This window comes from Phalangium opilio, unplaced genomic scaffold, assembly GCF_054372755.1.
Source record: "Phalangium opilio isolate 3A_F unplaced genomic scaffold, DU_Popi_V2 ptg000070l_1, whole genome shotgun sequence".
Lineage (NCBI taxonomy): Eukaryota > Metazoa > Arthropoda > Arachnida > Opiliones > Phalangiidae > Phalangium > Phalangium opilio.
In genome coordinates, this window is record NW_028324182.1 from 5444955 (window position 1) to 5460629 (window position 15675).

General features: G+C 35.7%; 2 protein-coding genes across 4 annotated transcripts in view; one reads left to right on the plus strand and one right to left on the minus strand.

The window, feature by feature from the left end:
• The window catches only part of in (inturned planar cell polarity protein), a 191778-nt gene that overhangs the window by 110513 nt on the left and 65590 nt on the right, over nt 1–15675 (minus strand). The window lies entirely within an intron of this gene.
• LOC149661238 (nephrin-like) overlaps nt 1–15675 on the plus strand; it is a 171647-nt gene that overhangs the window by 106921 nt on the left and 49051 nt on the right. The window lies entirely within an intron of this gene.

Sequence of the window (15675 nt, forward strand, 5' to 3'; positions counted from 1 at the left end):
GGGCCATTGCACCTGCCATTACTCTACTACCAATCGAGATAACAACTTAAGATACGCTTCATCTTCTTGCAACTGTATCATTTAAAATAGCCGAGAGAGTCGATAGGCATGACGTCATTCTCCTAAAATTCTATTGGCTCACGCCTGAAGATCAATAATTAGATATTACTTTCCCCAGAAAAAAATAAATAAATTACTTATCTCAATTAAAATTACTATTGCGGAAGATTATAATTAACGTATCGAAATGTAAACACTTTTTTCACCTTGCTTATTCCTAAACTGTATCTTTGCAAATGCAACGTATACGCGATCAAGATTTGACAATTAGAAGCAATAATTATTAACAAGCTTTATTATTAATTGGATTCCAATATACAGGTCTTAACATAGTTATATCCAACGCTTTACGCCTTTGTATACAAAGGTACAAATCCCCAAAACACGCGTTCTAATTTAATCAACCTAATTTGGTTGTTGCTCGCTGTACAATGGAGGATTGGGCAAACGCAAGTTTTCTAATTAATGATAATAACAACCATTTCTTGCGGAGCTTTCTGAGAAAAGATGTGGTGGTTTAATGTTAAATTAATCTTTTCGAAGTACAGCTGGCACTCTTCGCAGAAAACAGAAAATAAGTGAACGGTTCCCTGCAGCTATAGAGATAAAAATAATCTTGGGTTTAAACATTGGTCTTAACCCAATAGGGGATGGGAATACTGGGTGATTTCTTTGTCGATACAAACACCGTTGCACCAGAAAAGGATTCTATAGTGTATCAAGGTTATTCAACAGCATTTCTCGTCCTTGTATTATAACAAAGGCCATGGTTTAAAAGCAAACTTATAGAAACCACGAGGATGAGTTACAATAATTTATTTTGTGCTTGCTCCAAGTTTACCAGACTACTTTAATTATTCAACACTTTTTTTTTATTTTTTTCGAGGTTTGAATAAAAGGCTTAGTAATTCGTTTTGTCTTAAGGTTTAGTTTTCTTCAAGTCTACTTGTCAGTACAATCAAAGCTGAGACGTATTAATACACAGTGTTAAACTTCTTATTAAAGAAAGTAGCTCTTCTCAAGTAGGGTTGAATTAAGTTATAAAGAAAGAGATTCATTCATTTAAACTTCCGTATGACTTTTTCGCGGTCGTCCTTTTTTATTTCTATTGTTCCGACTCGTAAAAACTTTTACACCACTGTCATTCTCTTTATTTTATTTTGACAGGAAGAAAAATGGACTCATCGTCTGCTATAAAGCGATTCTCACGCGCTGTACATCTTTTTTTCCCGCCATTTATTTATAAAAGAAACTGCGCTCGCTATAATCTTAGTGTTAGCAATATTATATTTTCATTCCTAGCTAAAACAATCCTTTTTCCCGCCTTGGTTAACGTCTCTACGTCAGAGTAACTTGCGAGTAGCTTAATTACCCTCGTCTAGTTGCGTTGCACGATGTATGTACAAAAAGAGAGGGGGGGGGGGTGATCCGGGTGTCACTTGGATGGGGAGAATTTTTTCCGCTTAGGTAACGATTACTTGAGAGGAAGTATAAGAAGCGAGAGAGAGAAAGTGTATTATAAAAATCCGAAACAGGTTTAAAATCTCGTTTAATTTGGAAAACAGGGGGGGGGGAGGAATATTTTTGGCCCCAGTGGGAATATGTATATTAGAGGCTAACTTTCTCTTTTCAAAGCAATTTACAGAGTATAAAATTTCGTAAATGACAGAATGATGTCACGGTAAAGTAAACTTATCGATCGAGTCCACTGACCAAAGTTTATAAATATGGGGAAATATATAGGGGAGATGATTTTCCAAAATTACCAGATATTTATTTACTCCTTTTCCGCCGGTGTTTTGGAAATTTCACGCGGTGTCATCGTATTTTTGTTTTTGATTTAAAACTTTCCACTCGATTGGTTTATGGTTTATAAAATATTTTCTGTTCAATTTATTGATCTGTCTGCGTGGCTGCGATTTTCGATTAGAGTTTTAACTAGCCAAACTTGACGCGTTTACTCTTTCCTCGTCGGAGGAATTTTGCGGAATTGCTTGGCGAATAACTCTGAGACTTTATTAATTAGGCTAAATCTAATCTAGTAAGCTTTCCGCTAAAACTGAAGATAAGGACACGCGTTTCACGCGCAGCCTAGGGAACAGCAGTATGAACATTTTCCAATTAAGTTTTCTCACTAAGACGAGTCGACAGGGGCGTGGTTAATTGGTTCCCTTTATTCGATTACGGGAAGATTTTGGTAGTTTATAAATTTTTGATTTTAAATGTCAAAATTAAGTTTAATAAGTTTATTTTCCTTTTCGCAAAATCGAAATTAGTAAATTAAATACGCTTTTGAATTTGTGATGACGTCATAATTGCGTGTATATTACTCAAAACAGAACATGAGCACATATACGAAAAAAAAACTTGTTTCATAATGATCCAAATAGGGTGAAAGGATCGAAGTGCAGTGGGTTCTTTGAGCTATTTTGAGTCTTATTCTTTGACATTTTGCCACAAAGGACACCCTACACTAGTTATGAATAGTGTTTCGGTCCTAACCCGCCTGTATATGCTACAATCACTTAAAGAAGATTTGCAATTTCAGCTTCATTCTGTCTAGTATATATTGTAACTTTTTCTATTCAAATTGAGTTATACATGTTCTGTTATATTTATATATTCTTTTGAACCAGCAAGGTGAGATAATAGACAATGAGAAAGAGCTAGCTGCTGTTGTTCCCAGCCTCCTTAAAGTGTAAGTGCCCAAACCGTCCGGTTTTCGGTTAAAGTTAATCCTTGTTTTGGCCTTCCAGCGTCCTTTCCTTCAATCCCGAGGAAAACTAGACGCACCTGCTACTCTCGAGTCCCCGGGCCTATCAAAGGAGAAATTGCTCTAGCTTTACTCTTCTCTCTACGCCTTCAACATTCTCTTCTTTTCTCTTAAACCCCTTTCTTTAGGAAATCTTTTCTTTCGTTCGGGAATTGTTTCGAATATTTTTCTCTCGCCTTGAATCTCGTTGACCTCTTTTACTTGGTTTCGCTTAATTCCGCGCTCGAGAATTTGTTGCAATTTGCATAGACGATTGTATTAAACTTATCACTTCTAAATTAAATCTTAAAACAAAGAATTTGATGCTATCCCAGAGCTTGAGAAACTGCGTGTTTCTAAATTCAATTAAGATATTTTCGAGCTGAGCTTAATTTAAATTTTTCTTCGAAGATTTCTAATTAATACAGGCGATTGTATCACCCTCCCTTTAACTATATACGGAGTTATCTCCAATAAGGGATGTTGACAGAGCAGTATCTAATATCGAAATATTGGTGTCTGTTTTCTTGGTCGTATCTCGACGTTGAATGAAAGGCGATATCAATATCTCATCTTAAGGCTCAAAATCTCATTCCGTTATACTATTTCTGTCTTTTCCACGAGTTTCTCTCAAAACGATTTAGGTTAGTAGCAAACCGCCTTTGAGACCACCTTATTGGAGAAACTCCTGCACGAGGACCTAATTTGTTCCTCCGTAATTAACCATTCCCAAACGCTTCCCAGAGTGCGTAGACCAACCAACCTACCTATTAAAGAGAAAGAAAAACGTACATTCTACGTCATTAGCGCGGGGGACTAACGAAAAGGTACTTTGAAATCCCGAAGTGGAAACAGAAATTAAGGTTAAAAAAGGAAATGCCTAAATACCTACGGTATGTCGGGAAAGATTTTGATTAAATCTATATGGGCTACTTTTCCTATCATTAAGGGTTTCATATTTTGCGCCTACGTGTGTTCATTTTTACCATTGATAAAGGTGGAAAATCATTCTGTATGATAATTACGAATCCCAAAATGATACGTAGGCAATATGAGTATACTAACATCTAACATGAACGCGATAAGGCAAAGGCTTACCATGTTTCTTCCCCGAAACCCCGTTTCTCATATTCCTGCCTTTAATTACCATTGGCTCTATAGTCGACAAATTGCGTATTAGGCCAGTCACGCTAAGTATGCTTCGAAACTCGGTTGGCGTACGGAGATATTTCTCCCCTCTCTGCATGTATGGCTATAAACGAGTCTGTGGTTATGAACGTTCGGGTCGTTAAGCATCACTGATTATGGAATTGAATGAAGGCTGGGATGAGGGGGCAAATCAAGGAGCAACCAGACTTAGGCCAAACGATAATGGATAGAGAATTTTGGGGTGCAAGTTTAATTTTCATTGGTATATAGTACAACTGAACCCGCGTGGCGCTCGCGACTTTAATGTATCAAGGGGACCATTTACCTTCTCAACCTGATATTACTATTAATTTACTAGAATAGACCATGAATATTGAAATGCGGGCCAAGGTCAATAGCTCAATACCAGTTAAAGGAATAGCGACGTGATTTAAAAATTATCTCAAATCTAAAGAAAACCTTACTTTTTTGAGAGTTTAAACTCTTCTGATTCCAAAAATATGCTTGAATAATATTTAATTAAGAGGGAAAACACAGAAAAAACACTTTGAAAACTTGGCGGGTTTTTCTCCTTGATACGTCACTCACGGCATCTCGCGGGAAAGCCAAGCGCGAGCGCACGAGACTCCCGAGTCTACTAATGCCGCGCGAATCTGAATAAAATAGGCTTAACAAGGCGCGGAGACACTAACAGGCGTCACGTGAGCGATATCTAGAGAGAAAATTTCTCCTTACTACGTCATCAAACGAAACAAAATTTTAACTAAGCCTTTTCCAAACACAATACTTTGATTGCAATTTTCTAAATTGCTTCTAAACCAAATAAAAAAGTAAACATATCATAATAAACTAGATTTTTCAAGCATTTTTTTCGCATATTAAGTTTGTGGATGACGAAAATTATGTCACTAACACTTTAAGATGCAAATTTGATATTTATATCGTTTTAAGGTCACTTTCTCGAGATAATTTTTGTGATTCCCCGAATCTGAGGGTAGACGTGACGCCAGACGTCACGCAAGGATGACGTATAGAAAAATAAAATTAATGATTATCAACCCGAGATGTACTTTATCTATCTGAATTCGTATAGAGACACAATTCTATATAATTTATAATTATTTATGGCCTCTAGCGAGCGAGGAGATCACTTTCTCGCCCTTACCGAGGAAACTCTTTATCATTTACTTTTGTCGCATGGCAGACCCGTGTTAGATTTTCGGGAAGAATTAGGGTTAATTAAGCCTACGCTGCTAATTTTTTATTTTGGCATCATTTTTTTTCTTTCTATCTTCTTTTTCTTTCTATTCTGTTGCGCGGCGTATACTTGCTTATTGATCTGTTGGATAATATCATTAGTGGAAAAAGATGAAATGGTTATTTTTTTTGCGTATCAAAATTAAAGCTGAATAAGCGGGTTGCTGCGTTGTACATATTTTACGTCGTATAATTCGATACACAATTATAACTACTAAAGTGGTATTTTCTGTTAGACTCGCGGTGCACTAATGCTCAGGGCAAACTGGACTAAAATTGTAATGAATTGCAAATCTTCCTTAATTAAAAAAAGTACTAACAATTCTTTGGAATGATTTAACTCGTACATGTCTATATTTGCACAATTCTCGACTAGCATTAACTGCAGTATGTACAGTATCATAAGTGTATATGATATGTTCCATAATATGACAATACCTATACTTGTTAATGCTTGAGAGAGACTTACAGCTCGAGCTATAGTTCGAGATCGACAGGCGAGAATTAATTGGCTACACTCGGTTTTGCAGTCAATCTTAATTCCTATTTAGTCTGTACTAATCTAAGCCTTGGATAGCGCCTCACTAGGCGTCGCTTTACGAGAATCTATGACCTACGTCACTCCATGACAAGCTCCAGTTTGTAACCAGTGACAAACTTATGGAACATATCTTACGAACTTATGGTAGTTTGTACAGTTTCTATTCCTTACCTGTAATAGTTGTGAAACAATTTTATACAGGTAGTCAATGTGTAGAATCTGTAAAAGCAATATTCCTCCTATTAAATGGGACCCTAGATTACACGAGTAAATTAGCTAGGTACAGTATGTATAGTTTTTTCGGTGGGTCCACCTTATATATTCTTATGAACTGGTTTTCTTCTCTTTATTACGTAAGGTTGGGTCTTGGCGCGTGGATGAGGTAGCCGTGGTATAGCCAGTGTATTCCGTAGGAGGGGTTACGTGTTATTATATAGTTGCGCCAGGCTGGTATATATATTTTTGCGGTAGTGGAATGAGAAAGCTCCTTTACACTGGCAATACCTACGGAAAGGATAGTTAATGACGCGTGAGTCGCTAGGGTGGTAATGTTCACGCTTGACGGCCTTTTCTCTTCCGTACGTCCCCTCCCCCCTTTTTTAATTAGAAAAACCTCCGCGAAAAACTTATCTACTTTTCCGCCACCCATTTTCTAGCCTCTGAGCTCTCGGGAATTTTTACTTTTTAGTAAGTAAAACGAACTTGTCAAAAACTATTCTCTATCCTCGGCTAGATCTTATTCCTTTTGGTTTTTAAGGTGCATTCCACGAAAATATTATTAGTGTAGATAGTGTAGTTTTAGTGTAATGTATGTGTAGTTATAGTGTTGGTGTATCTTTGGAGTATATAATTTTAATGTAAAAATGTAACTTATCTAGGCGAATTTTTATATTTTAAAATATTGTCAAAAATTTATGATAGTTGGAATTAAACACTATTCCATTTGAGATAATTACTCCCCATTTAAATAACGCTAAGATTTAACTATAATTGAGGGCTAGCTCATCTTGTTTTTGTCTCTTTTTCCCAAAATATCAGAGAACTCTTACTCTTACTCTTACTCTTACTCTCTACCTCCTCCGGATGGGGAAAAAGTTTTTTCTCTAGTTTTAATTGTGTCTGGGAGGCAAAAGAGAAATATTCGCGGTTTTCTCAATTTACTCTCTCAGCTCTCATCCCCTCCCCCCCTCATCTCGTTTTACTTTTTTGGCGAAAATTGGAGCTCCAATTAAAGCAACTCATTTTCTTCTGCTCAAAACCTTCAAGAGCCTAGAGAGAAAGTCAGAATGTCTCGTCAGATGTTAAGAAAACCGTTTCATTCCCACCCGGATTTTCGTTTGGCTAAAAATTATTTTCTAATCGATGTTTTTCGCGGGAAAAACTTTCACGCGCTTTTCTCTCTTTTCTTTTTTTTTATTTTATTTAAGAAAACGAAAAATTCCCAATTATCAAAATATTTAACGCTTCAGCTAATTTTCAACCATTTTTCTCTTGAATTTCTTAAAAAACAAATTGAAGTGATTAATTTTAGCATCTGTCCAATTTAATAAATTATTTACATGTTTAGAATTTATCCCTCCTTAAAGGCTTATTTCTCTAGAGAGCGGAATAGCTCATTAGCAGCTTAAAAACTACTAAAAAATTTAAAATCGCAAATAAAAGCGGGACTTCATAAAGCTTTGAAAACTTTTTTGGAATAGAAACGTTATTTGTATGAAAAGTTCTGTTTTTTTATTGATAAGAGCTTACTATGTAATTTTCAAAGCTCCTTCATTTTTTAAGCAAAGTACAAAGGTTAGACGATATACTACCATGATGTAGTTTGAAAAGAATACGAAAGCCTTTTTACTTTGTAAAGTCTATAAATTTATGCCGAATATGAAGGCATGGAGGAAAATAAAGGAGTAGTAAAGACGGGGCTGACTCTACCATGCAGGCTTTTGATGCCAACCTCCCATGGCGAGAGGATGGGGGTTGCAGACAGTGCAGCCTGATAAAATATATTCACGTGACAAACGAACCTTACCAGGATTCTCTCCTCCCATTTGTGTGTGTCGAAGGACTGTCGGATGGTTAAAGAGAGAGAGAGAGCACCATCTTTCCTCTCCTTATATTTTTCCTCCATGGTAAAGGCTATCTCTATCGAATTTTTTTTCCACATATTTTTGTTTATCGACATAAAAGTTGCAAACTTTTTAGCCTGGCCTAACGTTTCACGGGAAGTGGAGAAGACATTGAAGAAAAAAATATTCTTGAGCAAGGAATTTTTTCCCTTTCTATTCATTTTTTATCCCTCCCGGGAAAGGTCGCGGCCCTAAAAATGTTTCTTGAGTACGCGGTGGTTATTCAAAATGTGTTGTCGATAATGCTGTATAGTTAAGATACTTTTGATTACGGTTTAAAATAGTTTATTTACAAGTACGTTATCGAATCATGACCCAGGTTCCAACTGCTCTGCTAACCTGAGCTTTTTATCTACAAACTGGGGGTCTGATACGCTTTTAAAGCTTAATAGGGCAATGCTCCACTGGGATACTTAGGTCAGCGTGCTTTTGTTTTCAATCAATGGTGTATTGGGTTTTTATTTTAAGTATAGTTAATTTAAATCATTCCTCTCTGATTACCTTGTTATTTAAATCGAAGTAAGTCATTATTTTAACTTTGAATATTCTGAATTGAATTTGAATATGAAGCCGGGGTTATTAAATGGAGAAATATTATAGGCCTTGCCCTAGAACGATTAGGCCACCCGATTTCTTGAATATTAATCTAGTTTCCACGTGGAATTTTGATAAGGGACACGCGGTGTTATTGCGTGGGCTTGACGGTTAAAATTTGCATAGGGGCGTAATTGAAATTTGATTTATCTATGGAACCTCCTCTTAATCGCTTGACATTATTCGAAATCGATTGTTAACCGTGTTAACGGCTTTAAGTTTCGAGTATTGTTGTAGAATATTGGTGGTATAGTGCCATGGCAGCTTGGAACGCGTATTGCTTACTATTCACGCTCCCCGAATCTCCATTTGATATAATTACGTATAAATTTGTTCTCGAAAGCCATTTATTACGACGCCCCTTCTCATTGCAGTAATAATATACCTTTAAAATAAAGCTTTAGGGAAACAATTTATTAGGAAAACAATGCCTCTTAATCACGGTAAAACGTGTCGGCCCTTTTGATCATTCATTTTAACGTAACAACAAAATTCATGCCTAAAATATAGGTCAAATCAAGAAAACAAACCATAGGAATCTTTCCTGATATCTATTGCAGCTTTGGTAGAATTATTTGACGAATATAGGTGGGTAACGCCTTATTTTGGAACCCATATTAAAATTACTACTCCTTCATTTAAAATTTCAAAGCCCGAAAAAATTGGTAAACGTTTAGACCAATTGGGCTGATGGAAACTCTACAATTGGGCTTTTTTCCGAATGTAAGGGAGATTTGATTGAACAATAATGAGTTGCTTCGAATTTTGCTTAAATAATTGGAATCCTTGATTTTTGGCCCATTTTTGTTTGTTTGGGCTAGTTTTGGTATTATTTTGACTGTAACTTTGAGATTGCTAGTACTAAATACTTTCGATGTATAACAGACTATTCTCACAATTCCCAACAATTTCAACTCTATTCCGTTAGTACCGACATCATACCACGTCTGGGAATATTATCTTTTTCGTGGTTTAAAAATTTGAAATAAAAAAAGGCGCGAAGCAATTTTTCACACAAAATTTGATCGCGCCAATTTTTTTCCTGCTAAGAAAATGATATGGGATGTGTAACTTAAGGGAGGTACATCCATACCACCACCACTACCACCTATGTCAAAGAATATAGGGAATCCTGAAGGTCGTTACGCTCGGTCATGCAACAATCGACCCATGGAGCTAGGGAGACGAGGAGTAATAATAATACGTAATAAGAAAAAAGATTTTTCCACTGCCAAAACCCCCCGCTCTGATAGTCCCAAGGCGATACAATGTTCGAGATAGCGTGAAAAAGTGCGCCAAGGCTTACGCTTTTTGACTGCTCCGCTCTAATCATATTTTTATACCCCACAATCCATGGAAGGTGGCGCTAAAAAAGGGGGGAGGGAAATCTCAATTATACGAATGAGCAAATTTTACCGACTCAAAAGGCTTAGTATTATAATGGATCTATCCATCCTAATGTCACTCTCTCATTACGGACTAATTTTTTTGAGTCTTTGTGTTTTAGACATTAGTGACACTGTGACACGCTTTAATAGTATATTATGTTATAGAAAATATAAGAGGTTGGGTATTTGCCCCTAACATTGACATATCTTAACCCTATCAAAGAATTTCTTTCTGATAACTATCCTACTTCTCTAACTCATTTTCTTGTACGTGAGATTATGCTATAAATAATTGAGTCACGAGGTTCAAAATTGGAATTTAAACCAATTTTTTCGCCGATGTCTCGCTCGGCCTTTTGTGATTTTTTTTTTTTGTTAAATGACAATGGACTTATTTATAAGATTTTATATATTTTACGGTTGCGTGATGACGTTTTATGTAAGTTTTTGTATCCGTTCATTTTTATAGACGTATAATACCTAATTAACTTGCCTTTAAATTGAACTTTAAACCGTACGTAACCAACCCTGTCATTTTGAAAATTGTCTATTTTTTATTTATCAGATTTTTTACCGCCTCTTTTATGACTATTTTAATTGACAAGACAGATTGCTTAAATGCAATATTCTTTAGGTTAGCGTTGAAAATTTGAAATTTCGGTATGAGGCGTTAGAAATTTTTCTTTTCTTCTCCCCCATATTTTCATTTGAGATTATAATTGTTGAAGCCTGTAATTCTTTAACACTCTTTTCCAACGGAAACGTCTTTGTTCTTGATGTATTACTATAATTGGCTAACTTGAAAGGCTTATTATATAGAAATCTTTTGATAGAGTACGTATTTTTTTCGTTTATTTTCGCGGGCCTAACGCCTAATGAAATCAGCTGTTCAAATCGTATGAATTTATCTCATTTAACATCATTCTTACTAAATATCAACTCAAGTTATCAGCCGTATCTGGTATCGTGACTGATGCTGTGTTTAATAAATAACCAACGCCAGCTTTGATCATTTGTTACTTCCATTTCTTTGCGTATAGCGCTTTTATAAATTTGAAAAAATCGTTAAGCCTACCTAGTTTTTAATTTTGAAAATTTCGCCCGCTTTTATAAAATGTGGTAATGTCACGTGGGTTGCGAAGTCGTTAAAATATTCGATAAACCTTATTTTGAGTTTTGAAATCTCGCGTGCTTTAATAATATCACGTGGGCTAGACAGCAGAAAGGATATAATTAATATGTTACTTTTATGTCATATAATTTACATATTTTCGAATAATATCCGTTCGTTTTCGATTAAATATCCCCCTCTATGAAATATGGATTTTATGTTTAAAAGCCCAATGAGGCACGATTCTAAATTAACAAGGATTTGTCGGGATTATGGTACGAAGATACTTAGGCGAAAAATGCGAAGGGGAGGCCACAAAAGGCTTAAAAGCGAACGTAAGAATGAAATCTATAATATGTACTTGAACCTAATTATAATCTATTAATTAGTGGACTCGTATGCTCTCTTTCAATAATACTATGTAACAAATATAGGAAAATGAGAGAAAATATTCGAGGTTACTATAGCACCACTTCGGAGGCCTTAAAAAGGTTATCCCTAGTTCCATCACCACGGCAATCAAACGCGGCATATAAAGCTGATTAGAAAACTGGCGATTTTCTCCTACAGGGGTCGTTTTCATCGATTTTTGGAAGATTGGAATGAAATGCCATTTTATAATGAAAGAACAGAAAATGAGGCAACAATTTATGCAACTCTTGTATAGAGATATTCCTACAGAGGGGAGTTCAGAATTTAGCTCCAAAAATTAAATAAGCCTCTTTGATGTAACTAAGATAATGTAAAACATTGATTACATTATCTAAATGATAAGGTTTAATAATACTAACACAGATTAATGATATAGATAAGGTTAAAAATTATAGACTAATTATTACCTAATAGGTTCTTTTCCTTCTCTTTCATTTAGGGGTTAGTCGCAACTCCCGAGACTTGTCGTGTCGACCAAATAAATTACGCTCGGTTATAGGGAAAGAGCTTGAATTTCTTGCATATTAAGACTTGTTAAGCCTTCGTGTAACTATACCGCGAATACCTCTTTTTATATCCTCCATACCCCACTTCATATTTACATAAATCCCGGGTTTTTCAAAAATTCAAAATTCATACCCGTCAGCTTCTCTCGATCCAGGCCAATTCTTGGAAAATTGAACTAGGGAAAGCCTGGGGAAGGCTAGTTTAGTAATAAATTCAAAACTTGCGGGTCTCTTACTCACTCTTCTTTCTTTCCTATAGCTTTAATGTTATTATATATTATGCTAATCAAAAATTGCATCAGGAGGCATTATAAAAATTTAACAGGCATTTTCGAACTAGCTAAGCCTAAGAGAAAAGACTCCGTTAAGATGTTTGTAGATGCATGGAGCTGTCTTTGTAGAGAATATAAATTTCAGGTCTTAATTAAAATTTAATCTTAATTCTGTTGCCTCATTGTTCATTTATGTTTCTATCTAGTATATAGTATCGCGGTAGTGTACGACCAAGGTATTCCTTAAGGATTCCTCAATTACTCTTGCCATTAGTTTATTCGGGTACTCGTGTAATTTCAGTTTATATCAGTGGTAAATAGAAGTTACTGAACGGAAGGAAGACCGTAGGTGGTGTGATTCATTAAGTAAAATGCTGATTGGTTGACCAATCAGTGAGCACGTATAAGAAGATTCAAAGAGGATAGGAGGAAGGTAACTATATCGGAAGAGTCCGATATCGCTCTCACGCGCACCTACCTCGACGCACAGCCAGACGTCACGTGTTCCGTTTAAGGCTACTGGCCGTAAACAAACTTCTCTGATTTCCTCTGTTGCTCTGATTGCGCATGTGCGAGACCGGTTTTGAAAGGGGAGAAGGGGGCTGACGGAGAATTTGGTATCTTCTACGAGACTTCTTCTCATACGTGCTCACTGGACCAATGAAGCTAGATTGAACATCATACTGGACACTATATGGAAAGCCTTTATTCATTCCAGTGCCTCGTTTCTCCTACCTGGATGTTGGGAGTAACTTCCCAAATAAACCTTTATTTATCAGGGGAGGACATCCCCCCTCCCTTTTTTATTCAAATAATTCACTTCTGGGACAGAACGACTTTTCTAATAAATATGATTAATGATCATATTAAATTATTAATTCGGATCAATCTTTTTGATTAATTTTTATAAATTATAAATTAAAACCTAATGTACCTTAATTGGACGTTAAGGTAAATATATATATATACTCGAATAATTCTCAAAGGGATTTATATTTCGGACACTAGAATGGGTCACGTATTAGTTAATACTGTAACTCGAACAAATTCACTGTACTGGTGTTTCGTTCGTGTGTCAACGTAGTATAAGGATAGACTGGAATAGTTGTCGTTTCAGTGGGCCCATCGATCTGTTTGTTTGCCCCGTTACGGTGGTTCCGCTCTAACCGGTGAAAACTCATCATCATTCATTCATTATGGATGAAGGTTGGCTATAGCCGAGTTCCTATTAAATTAAATTCCTCCTGATTATAATTAGATTGATAATGCTTACGTAACATTTGTTTCTGGCAAAGTTTGCGTTCAGTTTTAAACATAGAGATAGGGATAAAAACATTTTCCGTTCTGATTAAAACCGATCGAATTAAAGGCTCTTTCAGACGATCCAACTTTTTGACTCGGCTTGATGGGTCAACTCGATGGGTCAACTTGAAATGACTCAACTAGTTGGATCGTGTGAATAGACACTGGATAAGTTGAGCCACCAAAAAAGATGGCTAGGACCAGTGATCCAATTTTTGCTGACTCAACTTTTTAATTTCATTTCTTCAGCCAATCAAAATGAATTACAAGAAAAAAGCCTTTTTCGCGGGTTATTTCGTAGGTAGGTGCTGGCGCTTAAAAAGTTAAATTTGGCTGTAAAAGTTTAGTCGTGTGAAAAGGAAGGATTTAGTACACTTTTCCCTTCAAAGGTTGGCCAAGTTGGTACAACTTTTTGACCCATCGAGCTGAATCAAAAAGTTGGATCGTCTGAAAGAGCCTTAAGCGTGCCAGCAGAGTGCAAACCGCGATCCGGCGGGCTCTTTGACTTTATCGGTTACGTTTTTAAAACATTTTGCGTCTGCTAAACTAAAAATCAATTTCTAATTGAGACCACGTGCGCCGTCTAGACTCAGTATAACTCCAGCTGTTATTTTGTTCCTTGCACTGTAATTTTGCTTATGTTTTGTTGACTTTTATGCTAAGATTCTTCCTCGCTTGCTTATTTAGTATTTTGTTTTTATTCGGGTAAATAAAATATAAATAACAAGGTATATTGACAATGGCAGACTTAGTTTAAACAAAGGTGTGGCTAGAGTGAATCATTTACTTTCATGGTTGTAAAGATTCTTGTTAAGCTCTGTAGGATTTTAGCATAATTTCTGATAAGTCTGCCATAAATTAAGGGGAATGTTCTTTGGGTGCACGATTTTGAGTCGAAAATGTTCTATGACATTGATTGGAGTATTTTACGGATGACCCCTTAAATTTAATTAAGAAACTGAAGACAGTGATTGTTAATTTAATAAGGGGTCATCCCTAAAACACCCATCAAATCATAACACAAAAACATTGGCAGAGAATTACATTTTCGACTCAAAATCGCCAAAGAACATCCATCTTTATTTATAGCAGACTTATCAGAAACACCCTGTATACAAACCTGTTTGTTATTCTTCGCGTGAAACACAGTCTTTACTGACCACGTGACATATCAAATTCAAAATTGAAAAAAGGCTTAACGTAAATAGTAAGCAAACGAACATAGAAAAGTAACTATATTTATTGTTTTTGATTGATTGATTTATTAATTCAAACAATTTCTTTAGTAGCGATGCAATAATATTTAGGTAGCTATAGTTGGTCTGTAAAATTTCATTTTCAAATTTCTTTTATGTTTACTAACTCACGGTGGAAATCTCTACCAACAGTAGGATATGATTTAAATCCATTTCTGTATCTCTATTCAATTTAAGAAAAGTCGGAAACTCGAAACGTTTGCTTGATGGAAATGTTTACCCTTCTATGCCATATTCCCTGGCATTAAGAATATTAAAAGAAATCCCATAACGTATTCAGATAAGGAAAAATACGTTTTGCCTTATCGTACAAGTCTAGGAGGAGAAATGCTCTTCACGGATTGAATTTTTGGAAAGCTCCCTCCTCTAACATCCTTCCCAAAAATAAAAATGAAGAGAGACTCTCTTAGCTTGTTACAAAAGTATATATATATATCTTGAAACTTTAATATTTTGAGAAGGTTTTGAACTGTTCTAAATTCCCCTACTTCGTAATTTATCAAATGCTTTTCGACTAAAAGGCAAGGTCAGGTAGCGTAACTTTATACCTTAAAAGAACAACCTTTTTCTGAATATAAAAGGAAAAATATTAATGATAATAAATTATCTCTTATTACAAAATCATTAGAATTTGATTAGTCCTAAAAATGAGGACTATACTGCGCCATCCGCCATTGGGTTACTGTCGTCTGCTAAATCGAACACGCTGGATATGTGTTTGTTTTAAAAAAGCCATTTTGTTTTTGTATCGTTAAAAACTTGTAGACCAAGGCCTATATAGCTAATGCGATTAAGAATTAAATAGAAAAAAATCTCAGGGTCATTTTTAAAGCTGGCGCGGTTCTAATTACGGGCGGAATAATCAACTAATTAATTTTAGTGGAAGAGGGGGATGGTTAATGAGAGTAAGGTTCGGCCATGCGCTCCAGTTT